This window comes from Hyla sarda, chromosome 1, assembly GCF_029499605.1.
Source record: "Hyla sarda isolate aHylSar1 chromosome 1, aHylSar1.hap1, whole genome shotgun sequence".
NCBI classification, from domain to species: Eukaryota; Metazoa; Chordata; class Amphibia; order Anura; family Hylidae; genus Hyla; species Hyla sarda.
The window spans coordinates 83,150,009-83,158,402 of NC_079189.1; positions in this window are offsets into that span (position 1 = coordinate 83,150,009).

Genomic DNA, 8,394 nt, shown 5'->3' on the forward strand with positions numbered 1-8,394 from the left:
ACTCACATGAAGTCTAGACAGTGGCATTTATGAAGTGTACAGTATTTCATCACATTATGTGCCAACCTGGAGAGAAAACCTATGGCTTTTCGTGTTCCTCATCTCCAAACACATCTCAATGATATGACAAAATAGACTACTTGCACATAGGATAGGAAGAGCTGAAACTTTTCCTTCATGTAAATCCAACCACAAAAATGGTTTATCATCATGCCCCTATAACCACAGCCAATGCTCTCATAATACCAGCCGGAGCACTTGGTAGAAGAGTTCCCCTATGTCTTCATCTTTAAAGATCCATAAACCTCCCAAATTTCTATTCTGATTCAACAGGCAATTTGAATTCAGTGGAAAAGTTGCTATACCAGTGAGTGAAAAGGGTAATACATAGAGAATTACTGCTTATCTCTGGGCCTGTGAACAATGTATGCCTCGCTGCTTAGTTAACATTTTCTGGGATGGGCACAGAGCACCTTGCTTACCTATGGCCAGCCACAGATAGAGCTCCGAAAGTACAAGAGCAGGGACTCCTGCTGTTTGATAGGAGTCCCTGCTCCTGTACATACTACACATGTGGCACCCTACACTGATAGCAGAGTAGTGAAGCCCCTGCTTCTGTACACTCACTAAATAGTGATGCATACTGAACTCTCAGTTAGCAACAGCATATGTAAGAAAGTGGTGATGCATACACATTCGCATACGCATCTGCTGGGCCAGGTGCTGTACACTGTATGTTGTACACTGGATACCTCAAGGCTCAATGCACAGAATTTACCTGAAGTGAAACAAAAAAAAAGAATTAGGAAATTGTGAAAGAATTCAATTCATTCTAAATCAATTTGTTTATATCTACTGATAAAAATTAGTTTTAGAAGAATAGAAGTAAAATACAGAGCATTTGTGGTCAGCAGTATTGTCTTGTAGCTCAGGATATGAACCCTCACTGTGACCACATGCATTTCCTAAGTGTACTATAGTCTGACAGATAGATAGGAGAGATAGATAGATTAGATAGAATTTGACAGAAAAGAAAAAAAAAATGAATGGATTTATATTAAATTGTAATTTAGTTTTTCCTGCTTAAAGGGTTACTCCGCCCCTAGACATTGTCAAGATTCGGCAGGCTGGTGGTGGATCCTCTGTGTCAGTGAGGGATTGGCGTGGACCGTACTGAAGGATCGGTTCTAAGTTGCTACTAGTTTTCACCAGAGCCCGCCGCAAAGCGGGAAGGTCTTGCTTCGGCGGTAGCAACCAGGTCGTGTCCTCCGGTAGCGGCTCAAACTCACTGACTGCTGAGACAGGCGAAGTACAAAGGAGAAGGCAGAAGCGTGGTCGGACGTAGCAAAGGTCAGGGCAGGCGGCAAAGGTTCACAAACGAGAGGACAATAGCAACGGGTACGGCAACGGGCCAGGCAATACACAACTGTCGGGAACGCTTTCAAAATGGCACTAGGCACAAAGATCCGGCAAGGGCAGGAAGGGGAAGAGCTCTTAAATAGGAGGGACACAGTGGGGGAATCAGGAACCAGCGCATCAATTATTGGTGCGCTGGCCCTTTAAATTTACCATAGATGGCACGCGTGCGCCCTGGGGAGCGGGGCCGCGGGAGCCGGAATGCCGAGGACGGGGCCGCAGCTCGCTGGACGCAGGTGAGAAGGAGGGGGACGCGGCGCGTGAGCGGTGGCCAGCCGCCACACGAGCCGCGTCCCCTGGACAGTAGGACCCGTGCTCCCGGTCGGTGTCTCTGACCGGGAGACGCCGGGGACCGGGGGCAACGGAGGTAGGCAGCGGGCGCTCCGATCCGGAGGCGGGGATCGGAGCACTCGCTGTAACAGTACCCCCCCCCTTAGGTCTCCCCCTCTTCTTGGTTCCAAGAAAGTTGAGAACGAGGCTGCGGTCCAAGATGTTACTCTCAGGCTCCCGTGACCTTTCCTCAGGACCGCAGCCCTCTCAATCAACCAAAAAAAATCTTTTCCCCCGGGAGATCTTAGAAGCTAGAATTTCTTTGACCGTGAAGATGTCAGAGGTACCAGCGACAGGGTTGGGAGAAAGAAGTTTGGAAGAGAAGCGGTTAAAGACAGCAGGTTTAAGGAGGGAGACATGGAAAGAGTTATGGATACGAAGGGAGGGAGGATGATGGAGCTGGTAGGAAACCTGATTAATGCGGCTTTTGACCTTGAAGGGACCCAAGAAACGAGGTAGCTTGTAACTTGGTACCTTGAATCTGACGTACTTAGAAGAAAGCCACACCTTGTCCCCAGGACGGAATTCTGGAGGAGATCTGCGACTCTTATTGGCCTGGATCTTCATACGGGTCGAAGCCTTGAGGAGAGCTGAGTGGGTCTCTTGCCAAATGGAAGAGAAGTCTTGAAGAAGATCTTCGACAGCAGGTACAGAAGAGGAAGTGGTGGTTAGAGGCAGAGGTGGCAGGGGATGACGACCATACGCCACAAAAAACGGAGATTTGTTGGAGGTGGAGGATGGCTTGAAATTATAATAAAACTCCGCCCACAGGAGTAGATTCGACCAATCGTCATGACGGGAAGACACAAAATGACGGAGATAGTCTCCCAGGATTTGGTTGATTCGCTCCCCTTGACCATTGGACTGTGGATGGTACGAGGGGGAAAAGTCCAATTTGACTCCGAGTTGACCACAGAGAGCCCTCCAGAATTTGGAAATAAACTGCACTGCACGGTCCGAGACGATGTGTCTGGGAAGACCGTGGAGGCGGTGAAGAAAAAACTGTTTGGCTAGTTCAGGCGCGGACGGAAGACCAGGCAGGCGCACAAAGTGAGCCATCTTCGAGAATCGGTCAACCACAACCCAAATGACTGTCATACCACGTGAGGAGGGAAGATCAGTAATAAAGTCCATAGCTATGTGAGACCAGGGGGTCTTAGGCACAGGAAGGGGCAGAAGAAGGCCCGCTGGTCTCTGGCGAGGAACCTTGTCACGAGCACAGACCATGCAGGATTGAACGAATTCGGTGACGTCTCTCTCCAGAGAGGGCCACCAGTACCTTTGAGAAATTAGGTGAAGAGTCTTCTTGACCCCAGGATGACCAGCAAAAAGGGAAGCATGGCCCCACTTGAGAATCTGTAACTGTTTACGAGGAGGAATGTAGATCTTGCCAGGAGGTAGTAGGCGCAAGTCCGTGGGAGCCACAGAGATGAGACGTTCAGGTGAGATAATGTGTTGGGGAGAAGGTAGGTCCCCCACAATGTCAGAAGAGCGAGAAAGGGCATCAGCCCTAATGTTCTTGGCAGCAGGACGGAAATGAATCTCAAAGTTGAAGCGGGCGAAAAACAAGGACCAGCGGGCTTGACGGGGGTTCAGTCTCTGGGCAGACTGGAGGTAGGCTAAGTTCTTATGGTCTGTGAAAATGTTCACTGGGTGAGGAGCACCCTCAAGAAGATGTCTCCATTCCTCTAGGGCCAGTTTAATAGCCAACAGTTCTCTGTCTCCTATGGAGTAGTTCCTTTCAGCGGAGGAAAAAGTTTTAGAAAAGAAGCCGCAGGTTATGGTCTTACCCTTGGACGACTTCTGGGTCAGCACAGCTCCGGCTCCCACCGAGGATGCGTCCACCTCAAGAAGGAATGGTTTGGAGGGGTCAGGCCTGGACAGAACCGTAGAAGAAGCAAAGGCGGATTTCAGGTACTGGAAGGCCTCTTCAGCTTCAGGAGGCCAGGTCTTGGGATTAGCTCCTTTTCTGGTTAATGCCACTATGGGAGCCACCAGGGTAGAATAATGTGGAATAAATTGCCTGTAGTAGTTGGCAAAACCTAAGAATCTTTGTATGGCCCGAAGTTGAGTGGGGCGTGGCCAATCCAGAACTGAGGAAAGCTTAGCAGGATCCATTTGCAGTCCCTGAGCAGAGATGATGTACCCGAGAAATGGCAAGGAGGAACGTTCAAAGAGACATTTTTCGATCTTGGCATACAGGCAGTTTCTTCTAAGACGAGTGAGGACTTGATGAACATGAGCCCGGTGCTGGTCCAGGTTAGAGGAGAATATAAGGATATCATCCAAATATACTACCACACAGGTATAAAGCAAGTCCCGGAAGATATTGTTAACAAATTCCTGGAAGACCGCAGGAGCATTACAGAGACCGAAGGGCATAACCAGATACTCAAAGTGTCCATCCCTAGTGTTAAAGGCAGTCTTCCATTCATCTCCCTCTCGGATGCGGATCAGGTTATAAGCCCCACGAAGATCCAATTTGGTAAAGATCTTAGCACCTTTGAGGCGATCAAACAGTTCTGAGATCAGGGGCAGAGGATAGCGGTTCTTGATGGTGATCTTATTAAGTCCTCTGTAGTCAAAGTCCTCTGTAGAGACAAAGAAAAAAACGGCTCCGGCAGGGGAGGAAGACTTCCTAATAAACCCTCTTTGAAGGTTTTCTCGTACATAGTCAGACATGGCTTGAGTCTCAGGAGGAGACAGAGGATAGATTCTGCCCCGAGGTGGAGAAGAACCAGGTAGCAGGTCAATAGGACAATCATAAGGCCTGTGAGGTGGAAGAGTCTCTGCTTGCTTCTTACAGAAGACATCTGCAAAACCGTGGTAAGACTTGGGAAGACCCCGTGGGGGAAGTACTGGCGGGACTCGTTTAATAGGAGCAGGCTTGAGACATTGGTCAGAGCAGGAAGAACCCCAACGAAGACTCTCCCAGTGGTCCAATTAAGGACAGGACAATGGCGTTGCAACCACGGAAGACCCAGCAGGAGCTCTGAGTAACAAAAAGGAAGGACAAAAAACTCCACAGCCTCTGTATGAAATATCCCAATGTCCATCCGAAGAGGGTGGGTACGGTACTGAACCGTGGCAGAAAGTCTCTCACCATTTACAGTAGAGATGAGGAAGGGTTTAGGCAGACAGACTATGGGAATTCGGTACTTCTCGACCAAGGAGGCGTGGATAAAATTGCCAGCAGAACCGGAGTCCAAGAAGGCGGCAGCCGTAAAGGAGGACTTGGACGGTAGGAACAACTGCACAGATAAGATGAGTCGTGGAGAGGAAGAATCCACACCCAGCAACGCCTCTCCCACGTTTGCTAGGTGCGGGCGTTTCCCGAACGTGGAGGACGATGAGGACAGGCTCTCAGGAAGTGCTCGGTACTGGCGCAGTACAGACATAGATTCTCGTCTCTACGACGGCTTCGTTCTTGTGGGGTCAGGCGAGACCGGAAAAAACAACGGGAGCCAGACGAGGAAAACGGTGGCCAGCAAGATGAGGTCACAGAGGGTAGAAGGCAGCTCTCGAGCTGCAAGGACATCCTTAATATCACAATTAAGTCCTTTCTTGAAAGTAGCGCAGAGGGCTTCATTGTTCCAATTAAGTTCTGCGGCGAGTGTGCGGAACTGTATAGCATAGTCCCCCACAGAGGAACCTCCTTGGGTCAAGTTCAGTATGGCAGTCTCTGCGGAGGTAACCCGGGCGGGTTCCTCAAAAACGTTACGGAATTCACGGCAGAAGTTCTGTACAGAGGTGGTGGCAGGATCAGCGCGGTCCCAAAGTGGTGTAGCCCAGGTCAGGGCCCTCCCGGTAAGCAGACTAAGGATGAAGGCAACCTTGGCTCGCTCAGTTGGAAACTGATCTGAGAGTAGCTCGAGATGGAGGGAGCACTGAGACAGGAACCCTCGGCACTGCTTGGGGTCTCCGTCGTATTTGTCCGGCAAGGACAAACGGATTCTGGATCCGGAAGCAACTGCAGGAGGAGAAGAAGTGACAGATACAGACGGAGGTGCTGGCTGTTGCTGAGACAGCAGGAGCTGCTGAATCATAGTGGTTAGCTGAGCCAGCTGTTGACCTTGCTGGGCGACAATGGTGGTGAGGTCCGCCAGGCTAGGCAATGGAACGTCAGCGAGATCCATGGCCGGATCTTACTGTCAGGATTTGGCAGGCTGGTGGTGAATCCTCTGTGTCAGTGAAGGATTGGCGTGGACCATACTGGAGGATCGGTTCTAAGTTGCTACTGGTTTTCACCAGAGCCCGCCGCAAAGCGGGATGGTCTTGCTGCGGCGGTAGCAACCAGGTCGTGTCCTCCGGTAGCGGCTCAACCTCACTGACTGCTGAGACAGGCGATGTACAAAGGAGAAGGCAGAAGTGTGGTCGGACGTAGCAAAGGTCAGGGCAGGCGGCAAAGGTTCACAGGCGAGAGGACAATAGCAACGGGTACGGCAACGGGCAAGGCAATACACAACTGTAGGGAACGCTTTCAAAATGGCACTAGGCACAAAGATCCGGCAAGGGCAGGAAGGGGAAGAGCTCTTAAATAGGCAGGGACACAGTGGGGGAATCAGGAACCAGTGCATCAATTATTGGTGCGCTGGCCCTTTAAATTTACCATAGACAGCGCGCGCGCGCCCTGGGGAGCGGGGCCGCGCGAGCCGGAATGCCGAGGACGGGGCCGCAGCGCGCCGGAGCGCAGGTGAGAAGGAGGGGGACGCGGCGCGTGAGCGGTGGCCAGCCGCCACGCGAGCCGTGTCCCCTGGACAGTGGGACCCATGCTCTCGGTCGGTGTCTCTGACCAGGAGACGCCGGGGACCGGGGGCAATGGAGGTAGGCAGCGGGCGCTCGCTGTAACAGACATCTTATCCCCTATCCAAAAGATAGGGGATAACTTGTCTGATCCCTCTGCTGCACACGGTGTTCGTTCAGAGCCCCGGAGGCTCGTGATGTCACGGTCACGCCCCACTCTTTACGTCACGGCCATGCCCCCTCAATGCAAGTCTTGAATTTGCAGTGAGGGGGCATGGCGATGACATCACGAGCAAGGCGTGACCGTGACATCATGAGCCTCTGCCCCGCATCGCCAGTCATCCGGTACAGAGAGAAGCTCGCTCCGTGCACCCGATATCTGGGGTGCCGCAACCAAGATCGCAGGGGTTGCCAGTGGTGGGCCCCCCGCAATTACACATCTTATCCCCTATCCTTTGGATAGGGGATAAGATGTCTAGGGGTGGAGTACCCCTTTAAGATCCACCAACATTTAGTGAGCAGAGTGGAAATATGTTCAGCAGACACAGGACAATAACATGTTCATTCAACTGTATACAGCTTGTAATATGACAGAGAACAGATACAACATTCTGCAAACATCATTCGTGGCAGCATTTGCATTCAGTGAGACAAAACAGAGAGTGCGGATTGCTTAAATAAGAAGAGACAAGGAGCCGTGGCATGAATGTGGATACCTTTGTGTATGTGCTCAGCAGGTCTGGCATCTGGGAGTACAGTAAACTTTCTACATTACATTTCTACATATTATTGTCAATAGAAAGCAGAGCTCAAGATGATAGAGGTCAAGATCAAGCTGTGTCCTATTCATCCCATGACTTGTACATGAAGAAATACAGTAAAATGTTGGGTACAGACTTGGACAACATCAACTACTGGTAACAAGGTGTAGACAAGTCCATAGAACAGAATGGACGGGAAGTCACATCCTGTGTATTTGGACAGAAATAGAGTGAAAAAAGGACAGACCCTTTCAGTTTGCAGTCTACAGTCATTGTGAGTAAACTATTTGTCATATGCCACAACAGAGCCCAGCAGGGTGAGACATATAATGGCTAAAACCACACACACATCTTGTTAGAATTATATAATCCATTCCCACGGTGTAAATAAAGCAAATGTAATGCAGATTCTATAAAGGATAGTTCAAAGAGCACCTACTACCTATAGAGCCACTAAGGGCCAATTTATTTACAGTTGTATATGGCTTCTATATATTTTAATAGTATCTACATGGAAAGAAATAGATCGTATTAATCTTATGGGAAAGCTCTGATCATCTTTTTCTTTACAGGAATTTCCAGCCCTATATTTACAGGATTTGGTATGAATTTATTAGTTAATAGATTGGGCTGTGAGAACACTCCCCTTTTTCGGGCATCCACCCACCTTTTTCAGATTTGTATACATAAATATATATATATATATTTTTTTTGAGCATTACTCCACATTTTAGCACACAACCTTCCCTTCCCCAATATCGCGCCACACCCCTACCCCTTAATTCCCTGGTTGAACTTGATGGACATATGTCTTTTTTCGACCGTACTAACTATGTAACTATGCAACCTGACAAAAGCAGATCGGGTTCACAATAGTTAATCAGGGCCAATATGTTTCTTTGCACATGAACTCACAGGAAACTTGAATCTAAACAGAAAATTATGTACTTAGACATGACTCTTTTGTTTGACTTCTCACTAGGACTTCAAGGACCCCCACGATCATAGTGCTGCATCCTATGCACTGCTTGTCCCACTGCAACAAAATTCCAATCAGGTAAATGAGGCTGGCTGCAGTTCCCTGCACAGTCAGGAGTGGTGCTGTGTGGTCAAAACTTAAAAGGGGCCACAGTGCTACACCAGA